The sequence below is a fragment of the Mytilus galloprovincialis genome, chromosome 13 (genome assembly GCF_965363235.1).
Source record: "Mytilus galloprovincialis chromosome 13, xbMytGall1.hap1.1, whole genome shotgun sequence".
Classification (NCBI taxonomy): Eukaryota; Metazoa; Mollusca; class Bivalvia; order Mytilida; family Mytilidae; genus Mytilus; species Mytilus galloprovincialis.
Window position 1 is genome coordinate 70,882,379 of NC_134850.1, and position 12,308 is coordinate 70,894,686.

Below are 12,308 nucleotides of genomic sequence, written 5' to 3' on the forward strand. Positions count from 1 at the left end.
GCATTTGAAATAGGCGATATGCATTTATAGCTGATACATCATAAGTGAGAGAGACCTATAGTCTTTTGATTTGAGGTCCTTGATAAAAAAATTACAGAAAATTAGGTCAAATTCAAAGGTCAAGGTCACGTTCTTAATTTTGATTTGGCTTATTTTCACTTCTTTTTAAAAAATTTACAAGATTTCGACAACATATTTTTATCAAATATTTAGTTGCGACATGTGACATATAAGTTTTGGCTGAAAGGGTAAGTTGACATTAAACGGGAGTTTAAACCCCTCGTATATTTAAAATTAAGTGTAACTCATTAACCACATATAATAAATAAAAGCAACAGTAGTATACCGCTGTTCAAACTCATAAATCCATGGACAAAAAAAACAAATTGGGGGAACAAACTAAAACTGAGGGAAACGCATTAAATATAAGAGGAAAACAACGACACAACACTACAATGTAACACACACAGAAACGGACCAAGCATCAGACAAAATCCCACGAGAAAAACAAATATAACATCAAAACCAAATACATAATAATAAGACCTAGGTACTTCTGATTAAAGGTCCTTGGTTTTTGACCTTCATATTGATTTCAAGATAATATTTAAATTTGACCTTTGCTCTTAATTCATATTTATACACCATAAAGCATAGAAATTGTGCATAAGGTTGAAACCAATATAACCTTGAAAAAGTCAACCGGAAGTGACCTTGTGTAAATCGGGAGTACTGTGAAAGTACTTTAATTCGTGGGTATCAATTTTCGTTGTTTGAGAAATATTTACATGTTCGTGGGTTTTAAAATTCATGGATTTTAGTTTTCTAAAAAGAAAAATTGGAAAATTGAAGCTTTAGAAACAAAGGTTACAAATTGTCTTGATTGAAGAAAATTGCAGAGTATCCATAGACCCGGTAAAATGGTAAATCGTAGTGACAACACTAATTAACCCAAGATAAAGTGATTAACAGATTTAAGACCATCAAAGGTGTTAATTAGGCCATACACATGTCACCTAAAGAAAACAGTAACAAAAACAAATGCTATAAACGTATCTTAATGTGAAATAATTCTTATCAAAATTAAGCCCAGCATAAAATTATTTTTTCCCATATGTACGAGAATTTTGAGGATATAAAATGACCACTTTATCATACAAGCATATCAATACCGGAAATCTGACTTTCATCGATCAAAAATATTTTTATGAGAATTAAAAGATCAAAAGTTGTACAGTTAATGTTCTGAAAGATTAAATGGGTATACTCCTGCATGGAGTATGTATATGTAGCATTTTCAGATTTGGCGTTATTCCATATATTCTCTAGATCATACCAGTAGTCAAACCTACATGGGATCTTTCCATGTCTTGATTTGGACAATGTTTGTTTTATTTCGTTGGACACTTAAATTCGTGGATAACGTCATCCACGAAAACCACGAAAATTGGTACCCCACGAATAAAAGTACTTTCACAGTAGCTATTTTTAGAACCTATTTAATGTAAAAGTAGAAAGAACCATTCGTGTCAAGTTAATTATCAAATGATACCAGAAATGATTTTTTTCAAATCGTAATTATCTCCCTTATTTCAAACAAAAGTGTAAAGGAACTATCTTGTTTAGATTTTAGAAATGACATGTTAAACTGGGTTTTAATATTATTATATCAAATATATCTTTTTAGTTGGACAGACCTTCAATTGTTCTCTGAACAATTGGTTTTAATTGTAATTGCATTTGTGTCAATCAAATTGTCTTTTGTCATTTAACTTGTATATTTAATGGCTGTTATTTAATTTAAATCTCTTAATAAAATAATTGCATTTCCTTTGAAGCCTGTCAGTTGAAGATCCAAGAGCTACTTACCCCTTCATACCATACAAAGATTGGGTTTTCATGCCAACACCAGCAATAAGGACTAAGGGACCAGAGAAACTCTTTCAAGAGATTCAAGATTATGAAACCAGAGATAGTGACGTCATCCTTTGCTCGTCCCAAAAATCTGGCATGTTTATTAATATAGTTTTTTTTATGTGGTTCTTAAATATAAATAAGGTTGAATGAATAAATGAATGAATGAATATGTTTTTGCAAAAGCAAACATGACATTCTATGGCACTACATATTATATACACAATGCGACAAAAGACTGATTACAAAGAACACTACAATGATGATATAACAAACTAATAATGTCCGATCTAGCCGTCGATGCATTTTTCCAATAGTTACAGAGCTTAATTGTAAGCGATTAAGAAGAAGCGTTCAACAATCCAGATAATTTAAAAGATTTGGCCATGAACAATATTAACGTGGCAAAAATATTTCTGATTGTTCTACTTGTTGGACATACCAAAACAAAATCAATTCGTTCTTAACTCATTGCATGCTGCAATTCAACTTACACATAAACGTATTAAAAAATATGCAAAACTTTAAGTTTTTCTATTTGTTAGGAACGCATTGGATACATGAAATTATGTCTATGCTCATAAAGCAAACAACGGAGTATAACTCACTTGGACCGTGGTGGGAGTTGAATTTAGAGTACCTTCGACAACCGGAAGAGGTGAAAAAAATTACTGGTCCCCGTATATTCAGTACACATCTACCATTTAGTTTCTTACCACAGACACATGTAGACAATGGTTACAAGATTGTAAATCTCAACAGGAACCTGAAGGATAGATATGTATCACTTTACAATTTCTTGCAAGGAAAACTTGGGGTCCCCAAATGGACTTGGGCAGAATTCTTTGACGACTTTATTTTGGAAGGTACTAGCAATATTTATTCTGGAAGGCACTAGCAATATTTAGGTCACCGTATGGCCTTCAAAAATGAGCAATATCCAATTGATATCTTTATATCAAGTTTTTAATTTTAATTATGTAACAAGTGCTATATTAATATATATTCTGTCAATCAAAGTATTTTAGAAACCAGGTTTTACACTAACCACCTGCAGTCTTGAAGACTACAAATGGCAGTTGAGTCTTATCGATATACCAGGCGAGGGTAGGTGTTAAGAGCATAAGAGGTCCCATTTCGACGGCAGACGTTTACCTGGTGAGCTGGTAAGATAACTCACACTTGTTTTTTAATATTCCAGGGCATCGGTGCAACGTAAATACCATTTATATATTAATATAACAATGATGATAATTTATCAATTTTTTTTAGATAACTTGTATACTGGATGGTTTAATTACACGAAAGAAATGATTGCAGCTACCAAGAACAAGTCGAACAAAATATTTGCTGTCATGTACGAAGATCTTCTCAATGTAATTATGTGCATGTAAATTAATTAGAATCATAACGAGCTGAGCATACCACCTGTAATAGCTCACTTGATTTCAAATTTTACGGCATTTTTGTGCTTAAAAATAACAATCTTCTATAACAAGTAATTGACAAAGATTATTCGTTTTTTTCCTTGTTTGCCTAAATTTCTATACTTATTCTTATTTGCATAAAAAAATCCCTAGATTACCTCTATGAAACATTTATCACAGAACGTTAAATGACTAGCGATCAGCGGCTTTGTTTCCAGGGTAAATGTTAATCATTGTCTTAAGCTTCTGGTGCCGATGTTTGGGTCATTCACTGCCTTCTGTTTCCACGGGTATAGATCATTCACCAACTACGGTCACATTTTATTGTCAATCACTGCAGAATTGCCTTCTGTCACCTAGGTATGGGTCAATCACTGCCTTCTGGCATCAGGGTATGGGTCATTTGTCACTGTCGGTTACCGTTGTTTCGTCAATCACTGCCTTCTGTCACCAAGGTGTGGGTCATTCATCACGGTATAGGTCAATCACGGCATTCTCACACCAGGTAATAGTTCCATCAGCGTCTTCTGTCATCAGAGTAAAGGTCAATCACTGCCTTCTGTCATCAAGATATGGGTCAATCACTGCCTTCTATCACACGGGTATAGATAATTCGCCACTGTCGGTCACCATGATTTCGTCTGCCTTTCGACATCAGAGTAAAGGTCAACCACTGCCTTCTGTCATCATGGTATGGGTCAATCACTGCCTTCTAGTACACGGGTAAAGATCATTCGCCACTGTCGGTCACCATGGTTTCGTCTGCCTTTCGACATCAGAGTAAAGGTCAATCGCTGCCTTCTGTCATCAAGGTATGGGTCAATCACTGCTTTCTATCACACGGGTATAGATCATTCGCCAATGTCGGTCACCTTGGTTTCGTCTGCCTGTCGACATCAGAGTAAAGGTCAACCACTGCTTTCTGTCATCAAGGTATGGGTCAATCACTGCCTTCTATCACACGGGTATAGATCATTCGCCACTGTCAGTCACCATCCTTTCTTCAACCACTGTCTTTTGTCATTGGAAAATATGTCGAGCACTTGCTTCTATCACCAATGTATGAGTCATTTACTACCTTCTGTCATCAAGTCATAGATCATTTACTGTCTCTCGTCACCAGGTAAAAGCGAAATTGGCGTTTTCTATCATCAGGATTAATGTCAATCTGCCTTCTGTCTCAAAAGTAAAGATCATTACCACAATTGGTTCCAAATGATTCGTCAATAATTGCCTTTTGCCACCAGGGTATTGGTCAATCAGTGCCCTTTACCATCAGGGTATAGGCCAATTACTGCCTTTTGTCACCAGAGCATTGGTCAATCACTGCCTTTTGTTACCAGGGTATTAGCCCATTTCTGCCTTTTGTCACTAGGGTATTGGCCAATTACTGCCTTTTGTCACCAGGGTATTGGCAAGTTACTGCTTTTTGTCACCAGGGTATTGGCTAATTACTGCCTTTTGTCACCAGGGTATTGGCCAATTACTGCCTTTTGTCACCAGGGTATTGGCCAATTACTGCCTTTTGTCACCAGAGTATTGGTCAATTACTGCCTTTTGTCACCAGATGATATTTGCCAATCACTTCCTTTTGTCACCATGGTATTGGTCAATCATTGCCTTTTGTCTTTAGGATAATTGTCAATCAGTGCCTTTCGTTACCAAGGTATTGGTCAATCAACGCCTTTTGTCACTAGGATATTGGTCAATCACTGCCTTTTGTCACCAGAGGATATTGGCCAATCACTGCCTCTTGTCACCAGCGGATATTGCTCAATCACTGCCTTTTGTCATCCGAGGATATTGCTCAATCAGTGCCTTTTGTCACCAGGATATTGGACAATAACTGTCTTTTGTCACCAGGGGATATTGGCCAATCACTGCCTCTTGTCGCCAGGGTATTGGTCCATCACTGTCTTTTGTCACAAGGATATTGGTCAATCACTTCCTTTTGTCACCCGGGTATTGGTCAATCAGTGCCTTTTGTCACTAGGATATTGGTCAATCACTGCATTTTGTCACAAGGGTATTGGTCAATCACTGCCTCTTGTCACCAGGGTATTAATCAATCAGTGCCTTTTGTCATTAGGTTATTGGTCAATCAGTGCCTTTTGTCACTAGAGTATTGGTCACTCAGTGCCTTTTGTTACTAGGATATTGGTCAATCAGTGCCTTTTGTCACCAGGGTATTGGTCAATCACTCCAGTCTGTCACATGTATTTAGGCGAATTCCCGTCATCAGGGTCAAGCGATGACTTGTGATTCCAGGGTATAGGTAAATCAATGACTTTAGTCACTTGTATTTAGGCGAATTTCGTCTTTAGGGTTAAAGTTAGACATTGACCTGTAACCAGGATATAAATAAGTCAATGACTTCTGTTACCAGGGTTTAAGGTCAATCAATTACCTCTGTCATCATGTAATGTGTATGTCAATGAGGGTGAAGTTCAATCAATAACTTTGTTATCATAACAATGAATAGTTAAATTCTTCTGTCGATATTGTATTGGTCAAAACAGTGACTACTGTTACCAAGTTAAGGCCAAACAATGAATTATGTCAAAAGAATATAAACCAAACAGTGCCTTTTATCAACAGAATACAGATCAATCAATTACTTCTGTCATCAAGTTATAATATATCAATGATTGATTCGATCACCAATGTATAGGTCAGATAGTTACTGATCTCCTCAGGTAATAGGTTACACAAGATAGCAAATGAGTGCCATGCAATTTGACTGATTTTTTTATTGTCGGGCAGGCGTTAAGACTTCACTGAATATTAATACAAACCCCAAAAAATTGCTTTAAACCAATCAAATGTTTCGGCAAGAAAGATTTCATTTTTCCTCTTCCTTTTTATTAAATTTTGTGCCAATGGGTGAATGACAAACATATGTCACAATCGATGAAAAGATGTAACAACAGCACAATCACAATTTTTTTTTTGTATATCAATATTTTTTCCAGGATCCAAAGAAACATATTACTGACCTAGCAAATTTTTTAGATGTCCCATACACTGACGAATTTATAAATGACATCGTAATAAAATGTAGTTTCAAAAACCTGAAGGACCACAAATTAGATGTATGTTCTATTATTGATACAGATAAGAAATCAACGCTGTTCAGGAAAGGTTTGTTTAATTTGACAATTAATTTCATAATTTCAGAAATACATAGAAACACATCTGAGCAATTGATATGAGTTTGAACCTTGAAATATTAGAATTAAACTATAGATATAAACATATTATATTGGCGCCTACTACTGGTCTAGTGTTGAAGGGCATTTGTTGACTATCTCTTAAAAAGTTGTGTTGTATCTATTTTATTTGAATATCTCTACTTTTGCGTTTTGGCATTAGGTTGCTTTTTCATTATATCCTACCCTATCTTCTTTAATTTTCGAGAAATAATTTTCTGTAATTTCATAATAATCACTGGGATACTAATTTTTGTTCATTTTGTTGGTACAGGTGAACCACAAGTTTAAATATTCAACGAATTATAAATTGTCCTTAGTTTTGAATGCAGACTATTTCACGAACTCAAATGTCATAAAAAATGAAAAAAATTTCTCAATCCACGAAAACTGGTATTACGAAAAAAATGAATCTACAGTATGTGATTTCGTACGAATGATTTAAACACATGTAGAACAACCACTGATGCTCAATTATATATTATTTTCATACAATAAATACCACAACGAGCGAGATAACTTTCCAAAACATAGGATATTAATATCGGCTTATATGAATTCGTGTTTGGAAGGTTTGCTCAAGCTTTGCCAGTTATTTTTGTTTCAGTATCAAATGATATATGATGCCAGGAGACATATATTAAAGCTCACGATCATTTGATGATTATTTAATGCTAATGGTTAATATTTTTTTTAAATGCACGACTGTACAAAAGCTAGGGAAACGATAGTTTTAAAATTATCATAATACGTGAATAAAAACTTTAAAGGGCCATTATATGTCAAATTCATGATCACAGTTTTTACTCAAATTCTCATAGTTGATATACAACATACTAAAACGTATATCCAAATTACATAAAGTAAAAAATAAATAATCAACAATGTATGGACTCGATAATATGTATCAACATGTCGTGTGTATGTCTGTCTATACATCATCAAATTAACCATCGAAATGACCTCCGAAGACTGCAGACGGTTATATAAACCGATGTAAACATAGATAACAATATAAATAGATAGCAATGACGTGCAATTGGATTTGTCTAGTTGTAGTTCGGTTACATAGGAATTTATCATTTGTTTATTTAAATTTGTTACACAACGTGTGTATGATTATGTTTAATATACTACATGTAGGTATAATTGGTGATTGGAAGAATTGGTTTACTGTAGCACAGAACGAACAAATGGAAGCAGTCTACAACAAAGAAATGAAAGATGTAGACGTGAAATTTATATATGAATAGCTTAATAAATATTGTATCATACTACTAAGCAATTCAGATGGCGCTTCAGATACGATATATACACATATATATATATATATAGATAAGTAATAATAAAAGTCATATAAATGTCATTTCACGAAATAAACAGGTATCACAGAATTAAAAAATGTATTCTGTCTCATCATTATGATACAAGACCCTCATGGGTAGTCAAGGTCGTTAAAAAAAACCTCACCAGTACAAAACTATCGTGTCGAGTAACAAATGGATACATACACATAGATTACCATGTCCAACGAGCAAGGGTGTCACTTGCAGAGCAGAAACTAGTGATTCCTCTTAATCTTTTGACATTAATGTTTTTGTGGTATTAGTTAATCTTAAAGTTTTTTTATGTAATTATTTTGTAACTGGTATTTGCCTTTTTTCGCTTTATATTAAGGTCATTTTGCAATGTAGATGAGTATATACTGGATAACAATACAATTATATCAGTTGACAGAAAACATTTTTTACAATTTTAAAACTGATTTCATCATTGGAGTACAAGGCTTGATTATTATGGTCAAAGAAATAAGTTGAGAACTTATGAATTGTTTAAATGTTCATACTCTACTCGGTGTTGCAGTGCACTTAATTTATGTATGGAGTAAATACGTTCTCATCTAAAATGACATTCTCATGTAATATGGAGAGAGCTTTTATAGGCTGTGCCTGTTTCTCAATCCTTTTCATATCTTAATGAATAAAATATGTTTAAAATCAAAAGTTTACTCCGATATTCAGTATTCTGCACCTTTTTCATCATGCTTGAAGATATTGATTTAAAATTTGACGCATTGTTTTATCAGGAAAAGTTAAAGATCAAGTTCAAATAAATAAAAAAAGAAAACAAAAAGAAAATGCCAAAAATCAATAAAACAAATCATTATTATGAATTCCTATAGCTAGATATCTTCATTTGGTGACCATCTTAGATGACATATCAGTCACAAATGACAAAACTAGGGAAGTATCGGGTAAGCCCCGCATAAGGATCATTTATACCATGTTTGATTTCTATCAATTTTAAGGTTCTTAAGACAATAAGACATTAGTTAGATATTCCCCCATAGTGTTATATGTTAAACTATGGTCCTCCTGGTGTCCATCTTGAAAAGTAAATCAGCAACAAAGTAACAAAACTTCATAAGCACCTCATAACATTTGTTTATACATGTACCATGTTTAGTTTTATTCCATTTATTGCTCCGTTAGAAGAAGCATTTGCATGTATTTCCCATAGTTTCTTGTTTTGAACTTAGTCCCCTGCTGGTGGCCATCTTTGATGATGGTTAGACAACAAAGTAACACCACTTGGTCAGCACCTTATTAGGAACATTCATGCTTGGCTTTATTCTTTTCAGTGGTCCTCTTAATTAAGACATATGTATGAATTTCCTATAGGGTCCTATGTTAAACTAAGTCCCTCTCTGGTTGCAATCTTGGATGATAGACCAGCTATAAAGAAGCAACACGTGGGCAGCATCTCATTTTGCAGATGTACTATGGACTTACTACCATAATTATACCATAAACTATAATTATTTGTAAATGTAGTTTGGCAATTAACACAATACAAAAAAAAAACAAAAAAAAAAACCAGCATAACAGTTAAAAGTTTTTTTTCAGTTAACTCAATTGTGTTTTACTGCATGGAATCTTTGAATAACAACTACTGTTACACAATTGAGTAAATTTTCCACAATAAAGCCTAGAATCAGAAGTTAATAGATGCTTCCTAGAGCCTGTGTCGCTCAACTGTTGTTTTCTAAATCATGTAAAATAAGGTCAAAATCATAATCAACAAAATAAGATACCCTTATAGTACTAGTGATTGAGGCCAAGTTTGATTAATTTGGTCTATTAAAAGCAGGTCATCCCATTGTAGTCTTTAAATAGTAACTGAAGACCCCTAATCATGATTCAAATAAGTTTTCAAGTAACCATTTGAAATTGTTTTATTTTTTGACAATTTTCCATTAGTAAATGTCTTCTATTTTGAGCAATAGCCGTCATGTTGATTCGATGACAGGGTCATCGGATAATTTTTAAATCAAGATACACAATTGAAAAGTGTGGCTAAGATTAACTCTATTTAGACCAGTAGATTAAGTGAAGAAGATTTTTGTAAAAAAATACAAAAATTTACGAAAAATTTACTATAAAGGGCAACAACTCCTGAATGGGTCAATTGACGATTTTAATCACGTTGTCTTATTTGTAGATCGTACTTTGCTGAACACTATTGCTGTTTACAGTTAATCCCTATATATGACACGTACTATTCAAGATAATTACCAAAAACTGCACAATTTCTCCAATTTACCAATTCAGAACAGAAGCCTAACAATGGGTTGTCTAATTCGTTTAAAAAATTTAGGGAAGAGAGACCTAAACCTTAATAACATTTATACCAGATTTACTCTAGATGCTTTAGTTTCAGAGATATAAGCCAAAAACTGTATTATACTTCTATGTTTTAATTTTAGCAATGTAAGTTTGGTTAATTTGGCCTAGTAATCAAAGGAGATATTTGTAAAAGTTGCTGAATATGGTTGTAAAAAGTGCTTTTAAGTAGTACTGACATAGAATGTAGTAGTATTAGTAATTGCAGTACTCGCAAGATTAGGTGTGGACAAATTGAGGCTAGGTTTTTGAAGGAATGAAGACTTTCGATGGTTTACTGTACATTTCATATCAAATGTATTTGGTCCGGTGTAGCAGCTTTTCTTTCTTCCATGCGTTAAGTGGATGTGACACTGTGTCAGCATTTCACCGGAAAGTGACCGGGTCAGCTTGGCAGACATTGGAAGGATTCTCAGATGTAACGAACGTTTTTGCCCGATTTTGTATGAAGACATAGACATGGAATCAAAGAAGTAATTGTTTGCATTATGTACGGAAATATTACCGTTTGCTGTTAAGGAGGCACGATTAAAATCGTTTGTAAGGAAGCAGCGGCCTTATGATGCTATCCCGCCTACCACAAAATCATTATCATTACCTTTGGTAGGCGGATTATAGCAACATAAGGCCCTGCTTCCCTACAAACGATTTTTATCTTCTGGAGCACATGAACAGAGAAGCATATCAAGGTGGACATGTTTGGGCTTGTCCGGATGAATGCATTCGACAGGTTTATGTACCAAGTCATGAACACATGATTTGGAATAATGAAAAAACCAAATGACAATTGGGAACCAAAATGGACTTCTCTCGTGTCATGATTTTTTTAAATGCAGATGCAAGAAATTCAGATGTGTTGGTAACTGTAAATGCTACCGTTCTGGCTTTTCGTGTACATGTTTGTGTATTTGGAATTGTCAGATAATTATAAGATATGCAACCTGTCTTTCTAAACAAACTATATATGCATTTGAAATTAACAAAGTCATTGCTATCTCTTGTTAAGTTGAAAGAAATGATGAAATTGATATTTTTCAGGTTTTGCCGCCATTCTGGGACCGGACGTCACCTTTTTTTCTTCATGTAGGTATTGTTTTTTTCGAACTTTAGGAATTGTTATTTAAATTTAATCAAAACTTACATTGGACTATACCTATTACACAGCTTGCAAAAAGATTTACGAAATGTAACCAATTCGATATGACGCCATTTGCAAAATGAGCGGTGGCCATCTTAAAAAAATGATTTTTTTTATGGCTAGCAGCTGAATTTTTTTAATTATCATTTAGTCTACCCATGTACCAAATTTCATGCTTGTATCACGATTTGCACAGTTATGTCCATAATATATCCCACTATTGTCCCAGCCACTATTAAAAAAATGTGTTTGATCTTTGCAAGTAATTTTTTGTGCAATCAGTACATTGAATTAGATTACTCATTTCTAAGCAAAGACACAGTCTATTTTTTTTTCGAGGGATTGATAATATATTGATTCCTGAATGGTCCAAAACAACAAAAATGGCATATCCCTAGACCGCCTGTTCAACATTCTCATACTCTAAAATATCGTTAAAAAGTTATATATAAGTTCTTTAATATTTAATTCAAAAGTATGTTTAGAGCCAACATATTCTAATAAACAGCTTTTAACATAGGATTTTTAATTTCAGAAGGTGTGACCCTGACAAACTTTCCACTACGAAACGAAGTTATGCTAATAAACAGTTTTTTTAAATCAATGTAATTTTGTTTGCAAGAGATATACACATTAGGGTCTTACAAAAGAATTGATGCTTTTATAACGCCAGTTAAATTGTTGGTAAGAAAAATTGAGCACATCAAATGGACCAGATTGATACCGTATTTTTGTATTTTTGTTAATGTCCACTACGAAACGGGTCAAATCTCCTTCAGTATCTGGTTTTAAGATTATGAAAAAATTATCAGTGTACAGCTTAATACATGCAGTGATGAATACAATCAGTCTTGTTACTATTGCAATATAGGGATTGTTGGAGAAAAATAAAACATGTGAACATGTCCCCTACGAAACGGTCACATACGAAACAAGT

At 33.8% G+C, this 12,308-nt stretch overlaps 1 long non-coding RNA gene across 1 annotated transcript; it reads left to right on the plus strand.

Moving 5' to 3' along the window:
• The first annotated feature begins 1,659 nt into the window (after positions 1-1,659).
• On the plus strand, positions 1,660-7,856 carry LOC143057224 (uncharacterized). The gene is made up of 4 exons (XR_012972673.1): positions 1,660-2,780; positions 3,187-3,290; positions 6,314-6,482; positions 7,694-7,856. It is a non-coding gene; the product is annotated as an uncharacterized LOC143057224 (long non-coding RNA).
• The last annotated feature ends 4,452 nt before the right edge of the window (positions 7,857-12,308 follow it).